This window comes from Phacochoerus africanus, chromosome 11 (genome assembly GCF_016906955.1).
Source record: "Phacochoerus africanus isolate WHEZ1 chromosome 11, ROS_Pafr_v1, whole genome shotgun sequence".
In the NCBI taxonomy this organism is placed as follows: domain Eukaryota; kingdom Metazoa; phylum Chordata; class Mammalia; order Artiodactyla; family Suidae; genus Phacochoerus; species Phacochoerus africanus.
In genome coordinates, this window is record NC_062554.1 from 81117614 (window position 1) to 81131662 (window position 14049).

Below are 14049 nucleotides of genomic sequence, written 5' to 3' on the forward strand. Positions count from 1 at the left end.
TACTTAAACTTCAAAGAATTAGAAAAAATAGAGTAAGAATTAGAAAAATTTAGGAGTTCCCGTTGTGGCGCAGCGGAAACGAATCCCGACTAGGAACCATGAGATTTCAGGTGCAATACATGGCCTCGCTCAGTGGGTTAAGGATCCAGTGTTGCTGTGGCTATGGTATAGGCTGGCAGCTATAGTTCCAATTCAACCCCTAGCCTGGGAAACTCCATATGCTGCAGGTGCGGCCCTAAAAAGAAAAAAAAAATTGGAAAAGTTTATAAAACAAACAATACATAAGCATAGAGACACAGCAGAATACCTAACCATAACTGGAGATCAAAAGAACTGAACCCAAACTTAATTAAAAAGAAGGTGATGTCTTTTCATACACCAGGATAAATGTCATGGCAATTTCTTAGAGAAAAACAAATATGGAAACCCACTATTTGTTGTACATAATTATGCTCCCAGCTGACTGAACAGCAAAGTTTGTACAGTTCTCATTCTACAGTGAGTTCAGTGATTCTAGACAAAAACATCAAGTATTCTTAGAGTTCTAATAAAAAGGATTCTCCCAGGCACATTTGTTAACAATGACCTCTATGTAATTAATTACTCTAGCCAAGTTCTAGTACCAGGAGTAGGAATAAAATATTTTCACAGACGATTGCATTTAATAGGGCTTATTTTTGTTTGGGTGTTTTATTTATTACACATGCATGCCTGACCATTTGTGAAACTAACAACCTTTAGGAAGGTGAAGGTTAAAAGTGAGACTCTGTACTTTTCCATTAGTCATCAGGTACTAGATTCAAGCAGCAGATTGTGTCTTTTAATTGGTTTATTTAGCTAGTTCCGATGTTCTTGTGTGTTACTAAATTTTGTATTTGTGACTCAAAACATTGCTGCCAAATATTCTATGAGGTCTCCAAAATAATTCAATGAAAATAGCTTGGCAAATGACATAGGAACGATTATATTAAGCAAAAAGTTCAAATAAATCTACGAGTGAGTTGGGGTAGGGAGAAGTACTTCCATGGAAATGACTTAATAATGAGGATAACAAAAATAAGGCATTGATGATATACTAAGTGTTTAACATTAGCTAGGCAATAATGAAACTGTGATTGCAAGGTAATGAGTACATTCCAAGCAGAAATGAAACCAAAGTGGCAGGAAGAACAAGACAGGAAATGCAGAAGAGCAGGAAATGCAGCATCCTGGCAGAGTGTTTGCACCTAGATTCCCTTACAGAAGGCTTGGCTGGGCCACAGTGCCAATATTTGGCCAAACATCATTCTGGATGTTTCTGAGAGGGTATTTGTAGTTAAAATTTATATTTAAATTAGTGGACTTTTGAGTAAAGCAGATCGTCCCCCCATAATACAAGTGGGCCTCACTCAATCAATTGAAGAACTGAATAGAATAAAAGACTGATCTCCCCAAAGCAAGAGGGAATTTGGCCAGCAGTTGGATTTTGGACTTGAACTGCAACACTGGCTCTTCCCAAGTTTCCAACTCTCTGCTTCTTTTTATCTTTGTTAATATTGATGTAAATATAGACATCAGTATTGATACAGACATAGACAAAGAGCAATACATCCTGTTGGTTTTGTTTCTCTAGCGAATCCTGGCCAATACATTGGAGTTACAGATTTTGGGGGTGAAGACTCCAAAATTAAAGTGCCATTCTCATGCCATTATATCAAGGGTACATGTTATCATCATAACTTATCACCACTGATGTTAACCTTGATCACCTGGCTGAGGTAGTGTAAGATTTCTCAGACGCAAAGTTACCATATTTCTGCCTTTCCATACTGTTCTCTTTGGGAGGAAGTCACCATATGCAGTTTACAGTTAAGGAGTAAGAAGTTATGTTCCACCTCCTTAAGGGAAGAACTCCTATGTAAATTATTCCAAATTCTTCTTTTTATTTCCCACATTTATTTATTCAATCATTTATTTATATCTATATGAACTTGGGGATGCATATTTCATAATTCAGGTTATGATCATATACCACATTTATTTATCATCATATACCATGTTATTGTGGTTCAAAGTGTACAAGCTTTAGCTGGGAACTTTTTCACTGTCTCTTGTGTCCCTTTGATATACCTGCATCACTGTGGATTGCTGTAACTCTCTTTTGTTTGCTTAGCCAATTCCTTACCTTACAGAAATACAAGATTCTTCAGGCTTATCTTATATATTTCTTGAACCAATCCTAGAATAATCCCTTTCTCTAAGGATCCTTAGTTTCCTTCCTAATGATGTTAGAAATCAAGGTATGGGCACCAGGTAAGCTCATGCTACTCCCCAGTAGCATGTCATTGTTTCCATGTTTTCACAACTGACAGAGAAAGGAAATCTTTGTGTGTATAATAACATGTGAATATACACAAAAATATGTAAACAGTTGTGTAAAAAAACCTTACTATTTGTATTTCTATTAAGCTAAAATGAGTGCATACCCGTGTCTCCAACCCTAATCCTTTACTGCACTGATAGCCCCTTCCCTTGCTTATCTACAACCTCCCACTCCAACAACGAAAAACTTGGCTCCACTTGTGTCCTATCCATCAATTGTCCAGTTCCCATATATATGTATGGGGGTATCAGAATTGGTCATCTGTAGCTCCACATGAAACCACTTTATTAACTATAGTATGGTGCTTACATACATTTTCTTTTGCATTTAAAGGCTCCATTCATCTCCAAAGTTACTTAGGTCAGTATCTTCCTCCCTCATCCCCATATTTTCCGCAAGGTCGTTTCATTTATTTATAATAAAGTTAGATTTTTTGCCATATTTTATCTGCATTATTCCTGGGATCACACAACATGCTAAATTTTTTTTTTAATTTCCATACATTTAAGCTCAGTCTTTATATTGTAAAGTTCCGTGGGTTTTGACAATGCATAGGGTTTATATTCTATTTCATTAACTTCTGCTTTTCTATATATTATTTCCTTTCATCTTCTTAAATTAGATTTAATTTTGTCTCCTCTTTTGTGTCTTAATGTATAAGCTTAGCTAGTTCACTGTATGTCTTTTTTCTTTTCTAATATAGGCATGTAATATGAATCTTTACTGTGACTGGTTTTAAGATTTTATTTTGTTTTTTAGGATTCATTGAGCTTCTAGAATATGGGGATTGATATCTCCAGTCATTTTGGAAGTTTCTCATATTTAATCTCTTCAAATATTTCTTCTGTCCCTTTTTTCTTCTTCTTGGACCTAAAGTACACACATGATAGACCATTTGGTACTGTCCTACAGATATCGGACACTATCTTCCATCTGCCCCCTCCCCTTTGGCTCTGCATATTTGGTTTGTGTAATTTCTATTGACCTGTCTCAAGTTGCTATGTCCTTAAGTCCTAAAGTTCTGATGTGTCCAGTTTGCTGATAATCCAAACGGACATTTATGTCTGATATTTTATTAATTCTTTTCCATCATTTTAATTTTTTTAACCAGTTCCCATCTCTTTCCCAAAACACCCTGTCTGTTCACACATGATGTCCATTTTTCCTACAGAGTCTGTAACATATTTATCATAGTGATTTTTTTTCTTTTTTTTTTATTTTAGGGGCACACTTGTAGCATATGGAGGTTCCCAGTCTAGGGGTCCAATTGGAGCTATGGCTGCCAGCCTACACCACAGCCACAGCAATGCCAGATCCGAGCCGAGTCTGCAACCTACACCATAGCTCACAGCAACACTGGATCCTCAACCCACTGAGCGAGGCCAAGGATCGAAGCTGTGTCCTCGTGGATGCTAGTGAGATTCCTTTCCGCTGAGCCATGACAGGAATTCCAATCACAGCCATTTTAAAGTCCTGTTCAGGTAATCCCAACATCTGGGCCATTTCTGTGTTTGCCTCTATTAACTGTTTTCTCTTTTGACCATGGCTCACATTTTCTTGGGCCTTTTCAAACCTCACTTTTTATTGTATGTTAGATATTATATAAAACAGTAAATAATTTTTACCCTAAAAAACTATCTTGCCACTGTTTCTGCTTTTTGAGTCCTTAGATTTGCTGAGTCTGGACACTGCTGAAATTAATTAGTTTCATTTTACCATGTGCTTCAAATGTGTTTGGGTTCATAGTGCTGGCAAAACCCCAGAGATGACTTTGTACCTGATATTCCATCCTCTCAACTATCTGCTTCTCTCTTAGCTCAGAGGCTTAGCTTCCAGCATGTCCACGGGATGTTCTCTTTACTGTCTAGTCTTGCCTGTTTTTCTGTGCCTCAGAACTCTCTCCATCCTGATGCCCTGCCCCAGCCTTCAGAGGATTGCTACAGTACACCTGAACAGGCCTGCTATCCTCAAAGGGATTGTTCCCAGCAATTCTGCCTCACTCTCTGCCTTTCACATACTACTTTTGAGCACTTAGCTAAGGACTTGGGAAGAGTCAGAGGGTGGCTGCAGACTCAAGCTATGACTGGAGCTCCATGAGACTGAGAGCTTGCATTCCAGTTCACACACAGGTGTTAAACATTTGGCTGGTCTCCCTTTACTTCCGTTTATGGTAGTAAAAAGCTACTTGGTGCACCATAAACACCATAAGCTATTCCGTAAGAAATGAAAACAGCTGTCATTCTTTTCTCTCTTAGGAAGTTCTTATTACCTTTGAATTTAAATTTATTAAAGTTTACTTGTGGGAGTTCCTGTCATGGCTGAGGTAACAAACCTGACTGGTACCCATGAGGTTCAATCCCTGGCCCTGCTCAGTGGGTTAAGGATCCAGGGTTGCAGTGAGCTGTGGTATAGGTCACAGATGCAACTTGGATCCCGCATTGCTGTGGCTGTGGCATAGGCCAGCAGCTGCACTCTACTTCAACCTCTAGCCTGGGAACACAGAACGAGAACAAACAATCCAAAAATTTATTTGGAACAACAAAGACCCAGAATTGCCAAAGCAATTCTGAAGAACAAAAACCAAGCAGGAGGCATAAATGTCTCAGACTTCAGGCAATATTACAAAGCCACGGTCATCAAGACAGTGTGGTACTGGTACCGAAACAGACAGACCAATGGAACAGAATAGAGAACCCAGAAATAAACTCAGAGACCTATGGTCAGTTAATCTTTGACAAAGGAGGCAAGAACATAAAATGGGAAAAAGACAGTCTTTTCAGCAAGTACTGCTAAAAAACCTGGACAGCTGCACGCAAATCAATGAAACTAGAACACACCCTCACACCATGTATGAAGATAAACTCAAAATGGCTGAATGACTTAAATATAAGACAAGACACCATCAAACTCCTGGAGGAGAACATAAGCAAAACATTCTCTGGCATCAACCTTACAAATGTTTTCTCAGGTCAGTCTCCCAAAGCAACAGAAATAAGAGCAAAAATAAACCAATGGGACCTAGTCATACTGACAAGCTTTTGCACAGCAAAGGAAACCCAAAAGAAAACAAAAAGACAACTTACAGAATGGGAGAAAATAGTTTTAAATGATGCAATGGACAAGGGCCTAATCTCTAAAATATATAAGCAACTTATACAACTCAACAGCAAAAAAGCCAACAACCCAATGGAAAAATGAGCAAAAGACCTCAATAGACATTTCTCCAAGGAAGACATTTCTCCATCTGGCCAACAAGCACTTGAAACAATGTTCAACATCACTGATTATTAGAGAAATGCAAATCAAAACTACCATGAGATACCACCTCACACCAGTCAGAATGGCCATCATTAATAAGTCCACAAATAATAAATGCTGTAGGGGGTATAGAAAAAAGAGAACCCTCCTGCACTGGTGGTGGGAATGGAAGCTGGTACAACCACTGTGGAGAACAGTACCTTGGAAAACTACACATAGAATACCATATGACCCAGCAATCCCTCTCTTGGGCATATATCCACACAAAACTCTACTTAAAAAAGACACACACACCCACATGTTCACTGCAGTCCTATTCACAATAGCCAAGACATGGAATCAACCCAAATATCCACTGACAGATGATTGGATTAGGAAGATGTGGTATACATACGTGATGGAATACTACTCAGCCATAAAAAAGAACAAAATAATGCCATTTGCAGCAACATTGATGGAACTAGAGAACCTCATCCTGAGTGAAGTAAGTCAGAAAGAGAAAGACAAATACCATATGATATCACTTATACCTGGAATCTAATACATGGCACAAATGAACCTTTCCAGAGAAAAGAAAATCATGGACTTGGAGAATAGACTTGTGGTTGGAAGGGGAAAGGGGAAGAAGTGGGAGGGACTGGGAGCTTGGGGTTAATAGATGCAGAATGTTGCCTTCAGGATGAATCAGCAATGGGATCCTGCTGTGTAGTACTGGGAACTCTGTCTAGTCACTTATGATGGAACACGTAATGTGAGAAAAAAGAACATATACATGTGTGTGTAACTGGGTCACCATGTTGTACAGTAGAAAAAAATATATATATACATATAAAAATAAATGATAAAAAGATAAAAACTAAAAATAGTAAAATAAAATAATAGGAAAAAATAATAATAAAAAAAGAAAGTTCACTTGTGTCCTCAGTTCTCTAAGTTGTGTGTGTGTGTGTGGTTTTTTTATTATTTTTTTTATTTTTCTGTGGCTTATGCTTTTTTTTTTTTTGAGGGGTAGAAAAAGTGTAAGGTTATTACACATAACTGAATTGTTATGAAGTGGAATAATCTCTTACTACTTTGTAAATTCTGACTGGACACTGTATTTTTATTTTATAGTCCTTTCAATACACCTTGTCAAGAGTTCTCTTTTCAACAGCAGTGATGACTGATCACTAAAGAGTGAACTTTCTTTTTTCTCTTAACCATTTAACTTTATTCATTGTTCTCCCTTCCATTCATGTAGTAAAAACTACTTGATCCCCTTGTGACTATTATTATCTGGCCTTATTTCCCATTCTTTGAGTCTCTAACACCGATAATGTTTCCTTTTCCACCTACCTGTGCATAGTTGGGCCTCCCCATACTTTGAGAACAATTCTGACTTTGTATAGAGAGCAGAACTTGCCCTAAAGGGCCTTGATTTACTATTAAGCTCCATTCTTTTGTACCCACCAAAGAGGTATCATTGCTCAGACATTCTGCCTACATACATAATTTGTATTATGTTGGCTCTTTGTTCAGAACTTCCCATACTGTTTTAAGGATAGCATCTTCCTGAAAGCTTTTGTTTCTTTAATATTAACCATCTAGTACAAGCCAGGAATCAGAAAGTACTGCTTCCAAGCTGGGTCGACCTTTTGGATTTGATTAATTGCCCAGCTGAACACAAAAACTTGCTTATCATTCTCTGACTTCACTGATCTCTATAGTTATGAACTCTGAAGGGAAACAAAAGCTGCCAACTCCTCTTCCCTCCAATCACTCCAACTTGAATAGTCTCATTGTCTCCCATGTCACTTAGTAGATTTGTTGCCTAACCTGAGATTACTCTTCTGATTATTTAATAATTAACCTTGCAGTACAAACACAGGAGAAATTAATTAAGATACTAATACCAGGAGAATATATTACTCTCCTAGAAAGATGTGAATCTTAATCTCCTGGAAAGGTCTGAATCCCAAATAATCATCAATTTGCAAGACATATAGGGATATACTTTGAATATAGTGGGCTTCACCTATTTCTTGACGACCAGGGTCTATTACTAATCTAATGACCGTGTTGATTTACCAGCCATCTCATCGATCCCACTCCACTACTTCATCAGAAAACAAAATATGTAAAACAAATACTGAAACTTCAAATTATGTATAGCTATTCCTCATCTACACTATTTATGTTGTTTAAGCTTTTGGATTTTTTTGGCTTTTTAGGGCCACACCTGTGGCATATGGAAGTTCCCAGGCTAGGGGTCAAATTGGAGGTTAGCTTCCGGCCTACACCAGAGCCACAACAATGCAGGATCTGAGCTGCATCTGCGGCCTACACCACAGCTCACGGCAACACCAGGTCCTTAACCCATTAAGCAAGGTCAGGGATCGAACCTGCATCCTCATGGTTACTAGTCAGATTTGTTTCCACTGAGCCACGAGAAGAACTCCTGTTTAAGCTTAAAAATACTTTTTTCCAACTTCCATTATTTCACTTCTTCCACAATCTCTCAGGTAATATTCAGTAATAACCGAGTGTTTCTGATTCTATTTTCCAATTATTTGTAGCTATTCAACTTCTCTGTCCCCCAGGCATCATTACTTTTGTCTGGGGTCCTTCTCAAACTTCTTATCTAGTCTCTCAGCCTTCAATATCCCTCCCATTCAGTTCCCATGCATTTCCAGTAACAATTCCGGAAATGATCTTTTAAAAATACATACATGACCATAATGATTGGCACTACGGCATAACTCCTTAATGAAAAGGATCCTTCATGACTAATTTATTTTCTCAGTTTTCAGCCTAATCTCATTTTCTACTTAGTTTTCACTTGCACACTATGCTCCATATTCATAGTTAAATATACCTTACTCTTTCAGAGCCTGTGCACATGTTCTTTTCTTGCATATAATTCCACTTCCAGCTTTACTCAGTGAGCTTTTCCTCAAGTAGCCCCTCCTGCAGAACGTCTTTTTTAATCCCTAAGTCTGTATCCAATGCCATCTCTCTATACAGCCTATGCAAATCCTTATCTTAGCACTTAACACCTTATATTGTATTTGTTGAGTTACTTAACCCTCTTTCTCACTTAGCTTTAGGTAATGTTGATGAATTCATTCTATCAAAATGAACTTCTGCTCTTTGAAATACAGTTAAAGGAATGAGAGAGAGCACAGCCACAGTTAAGAAAAAAATTCTGCATATCCCTGATAAATACTTTTTTTCAGAACACTTTTCCAAAGGTACTATGAGAATGGCAAATAAGAACTTAGAAAGATGTTCAACATCAGTAACCGTTAGGGAAATGCAAACTAAAACCATAATAAAAAACCACTACTCCTTTATCAGAATGGCTAAAAATTTTTAAAAATGACTATACCAAGTATTGGTAAAAGTTTAGCTCAGTGGAAACTTAAACACAGCTAATGCGAATATAAAATGATACAGCCACTTTGGAAAGTAGTTTGGCAGTTTCTTAAAACTTTAAACATTCAACTACCATAAGTCATTCTACTCCAGGGTGTATACTCCAAAGAAATGTAAGCAACATGTCTTGGAAAGTCATGTACATGAATGTTCACAGCAGCTTTGCCTATAACAGCCAGAAAGTCAAAATGTAGGCCAAAATATCAAACAACAGGTGAAGAGACAAATTGTGGTATATACTTAAAGTGAATGCTCTTCGGCAATAAAAAGGGATGGACTCTGAGTACTTACAAGATGGATGAATCTCAAAATGAGCAGACAGTGAAAAAAGTCAGACAAAAAAGAGTACATAATGTTTGATTTCATTAATGTAAAATTCAAGAAGATGTAAGCTTATCTATAAGGACAGAAAGCATATCGGTGGAAGAGTAGCAAGCATGAGGTTACAAAAAGACACAAAAAAAATCCTTGTGGTTGTGAATATGTTCATTATTTTGATTATAGTTTTGGTTTTACAAGCATATTCATATGTTCAAACGTCTCAAATTTTACTCCTTAAACATGTACAGTTAAGGGAATGTCAATTATACTCCAATAAAACTTTAAAGAAATTTTTAAAAAATCTCCTTCACATTCCTCACTTCTCCAAGGAATCCTCATCAGTCTTTCAGTACCAGTTAGATAACATTCTTTAATGCATGTCTATCATTCATATACCTTATCATATTTCAATGTTTTTGTTGATTTACCTATCAACCTCACTAGATTTATAAACAATTTGAAGGGAGATATTATTTTTGAGATTGATTTCTTAGAATACACACTCTTTCTGAACATACACATTGGTTTTGTTCCAGGTAGAACAGTGACTTGAATGGACACTGGCCTGTACTGATACCTGTTGACTAAAGAAAAATGTACAATCTCAAAGTTGTAAGCTACATTTTACTAGGGGACCTGTGGACTATAGCCCAGGAAACAGCCATAGCTCTGAGGACTAGCTCTGAGCTGTTCAGATAGCTCTGAGGAACTGCTCCAAAGAGGTAAGGGAGGAGCCAGGACAGATAGGAGTTTTTGCTGGGGAAAAACAAAACATATAATCACACATCAAAAGATAGCTGCTAACCACAAAAAACAGACATCTCAAGTTGGTGATTCCTATGTATGGGAAGATGCAAGAGTCTGCATTTACCGATTTCTTAGATATGCATCTCAACTACCTAAAGCCAGTACCCTGTTTTTCTCAGTCCTGAATTCCCCTCAGGATGCACCCTCAGGGGCAGCTGCAGTGGCCGATGGCTTGAGGGTAGAGCAACATCCCTTGGTTACTGGAATAGCAGGCAATATTCATTGTTTACTGAAATGGCAGGCAACAATTTTTGTCTACTTGCCAGATGCCCTCATCTACATACTAATATCTGTTGTTAAGGCCCTCATCTACATACTAATATCTGTTGCTAAGGCCATCATTATTAATTACTAATAATTAATTAGTATTAATTTTAAGACTAATCTGAGAGATTGTCAGAATTGAACATCTTCAAAGTGATATTTAAGAATCTTGAAAATAGAAATCAGAAGGTTAAATAATATACTTTGACATACATCTTGCAGGTATGCCAGCTTCTACTTGACTCTTCTGTTTTAATTGAAAACTAACCTGGTCCTCCTACACACTTGTCATTTACGGAAATTCTCAAGAAATTTTCTAAGGGATTTCATGCAGAGAAACAAAAGGGATAATAATGCTAATAGGCCAAACTGTATCAAATTGTCATAATTTAAGAGTCATAGTGGGGAGGACCTTTGGAAAGCCATGTTTAAGAGAAAAAAAGTACAATGAAAAATAAAGTATTTGGGGTTAGCATAAAAGTCTCACTAGACACTAAGATGAGATATATACTGTATTATTTTCTCCCTTAAACTAAAATTTTCTAGTTATATATAATTTAAGAAGTCCTAGGAACTCTTATTGGTGTTTTGTGTTGTGGTATGGAACTCTGTTACCTAAAAGAATAGAATACATCCTAACCACATGTGACTCTGGAGCACTTGAAATGTGGCTACTCTGAATTAAATTGGGCCAATCTTTAATCTCATATGAGAAACAGAATGTAAAATGTTTTATTAATTTTTATATTTATTTTGAAATAATAATGTCAGACATAATGGCTTATTAAAACTTATTTCACCTATTTCTTTTTATTTTTTCTAATGTGGCTACTAGAAAATTTTAAGTTACATATATAGCTTGCATTTGTTGCTCAATTATATTTTTGTTGGACTGCACTTTATAGAGAGAATAAACTTCCATCCAGTGCCTGAACTGGCAACTGTCATTTCAGAGGAAAAATTTTCATACTTATAGGTTAATCCTTTTACATTGTAGTTATTTTATTTGGATAAAGAAACAAAAGAAAGGATTTCAAAATTTTAATACCAAATGTCATTGGGAGTGACAAAAAAGTTGGGAGGATATTGGGATATTGAGAACTGAGGCTATTGGGAACAAACATAGGGGGCATTTTGGTTATTAAAAAAAGTCTCAAGGCTAATCTTATAAAAGAGAGGCTGAGATAAAGGTAAATCCAAACTGGTTGTAGAAGGGGAATTTTTCATTTTTGCTGCAGCAGCTTGAGAAAAGAGGAGTCTGGCCCCTAGATTTAGAGGAAAGCATTTGGGGAAAATCTCAATAAAGAGTCAGAATGGGCTCCTGGGGATCTGATGGCAGCCTGGGCTCAGAAGGAATCACTCCAATATGACTCTTGGGCAGAAAATGAACTCTGAATTTTAGTAAAAATCAATGCTGAATACTGGAATTTAAGTTGTTTGCTGTTTTGTGTACCTTAACCACTTTTTAACTCCTATAAGTGTGTGGTAATAGTCTGTTACACATACAGCTTTCCGTTCACGGTGACCTGTAGTATGACAGAAAGGAACCGTGTTTAAAGGAGTGGCAAAGGGATGCAGAGAGAGCAATGAAGAATTCTGAAACAGTAATAAGACAGTACAAAGTGATCAAAATTTGAACCAGGAGCACAGCACAGAAAATAATGACAATCAATCACCAACAAAAAGTGATAAGCCTTCCATCTCAGAAATCTTTAGAAAAATTGGAGTACACTCCCTGGAAAAGAGGCTTCACGTTATTTGCCTATTAATGGAAAGGGTGACTCTGGAAGACTAGAGAACTAGGGAGACACACTGAGTAATTTATACGTACGGAATCTCTACTCAGATTTTTTCAGTTTCTTATCCACTTTCAATTCCTTTCTCAGATTTAATATTTAATGAGAAAGAACAAATTAATTTAATTACAAGCTCTAACTAGATTTTTAAAACATCCTTTTGAGCTTGGGAAATACTAGTTGTCAAAGTGATAAGATCTCAACATTTAGAAACTTCCTTAAGACTTACATTTTACATTTTTAATTTGATTTTTATTAGGCTTTTCTCTTTAAATGTATTATATTTTGAAGATCATTCATATGATTGGGGCATTGATATTTTTTAAATGACAGTCCATAAAATGACGAGTCTACTTCTATGTCTGCCCATTATTCTGTACCTTGGTGATTACTGATGAAAATATGAAGAACACATAGCCAGAATCCAGGGTACCCAAGCTATCTTATAAATAAAAATAAAAATTTGCCCCTTTAAACTGCAATATAAACAATGATACAATGATAACACTTTTTAAACAGAGAAAATAAAATTGTAAAAAAAAAAGAAAGAAAAATGAATCTTTTCAGGGTTTTCTAAAAATAAATGTGAGGTCACCTAAGTATTGATATACCACAATTGAATCTTGCCTCTGCTCTCTATCTAATTCATAGTTACTGTTCCCTAAAGCCACTTTTGAAAATGAGAAGAAATAAAAGAAATAATGGCTAGCAAATATAACACCACAGTTGGACAGCCATCTTTATCTAGTTGGTTTTGGGGGTTTTTGTTTGTTTGTTTTTTGCTTTTTAGCATCTCACATGTGGCATATCAAAGTTCCCAGGCTAAGTGTCAAATCAGAGCTGCAGCTGCCGGCCTATGCCTCAGCCCCAGCAATGCAGGATCCTTAACCCACTGAACAAGGCCAGGGATGGAACTGCATCTTTATGAATACTAGTCTGGTTCATTAGCAGCTGAGCCACAAAAGGGAACTCCTAATTGGGTTTTATAATCCATTTTCTTGCAATTAATCCTTAATTTACAGCCAGGGTTTTTGGTTTGTTTTTTTTTTTTTTTTTTTTTTTTTTGTCTTCTTGCCTTTCCTAGGGCCGCACCCATGGCATATAGAGATTCCCAGGCTAGGGGTCTAATCGGAGCTGTAGCCACTGGCCTACGCCAGAGCCACAGCAACTCGGGATCCGAGCCAAGTCTGCAACCTACACCACAACTCATGGCAATGCGGGATCCTTAACCCACTGAGCAAGGCCAGGTATCGAACCCACAACCTCATCGTTCCTAGTTGGATTCGTTAACCACTGAGCCATGACAGGAACTCCCAGCCAGGGTTTTTAATCTGGTCCTCATGGACAGACTTCAAGGATATCTGTGAACCCTTCGAAATCTTTTTTTATGTCTCTTTTATTCCCCCTTGGGAAAGGAGGCTTCATTTCATATTCCAGATTATTAAAGAGATCTGTGACCTAAAAAAGTTTTAACAGTTGCTGCTTTGGAATGTATTTTAAATGAACTCTTAAAGAAAACCTATTGTCTTATATGTGAAGAATTAGACCAAGATTTGAAAATACAAATAATCTTGAGATTCTTGATTAGGAAATAACATTTAGAAAAAAAGCAAAAATACCTTTGATATTTAAGACCCTATCTCTCTAAAAAATCTTAAAAAAAAAATTTTTGCTTTTATCATTCTCTTTCATGAAAGCCCATAGCAGTTTTACTCCCTTCACAGTCTCTAGTATGAAGTTTAAGAATTATTTTTTCATCAGCATATATCTTTCAGTGTTCACGTATTTTAACTTTTTCTAGACAAAAATCCATCTTTCTAATTAAAT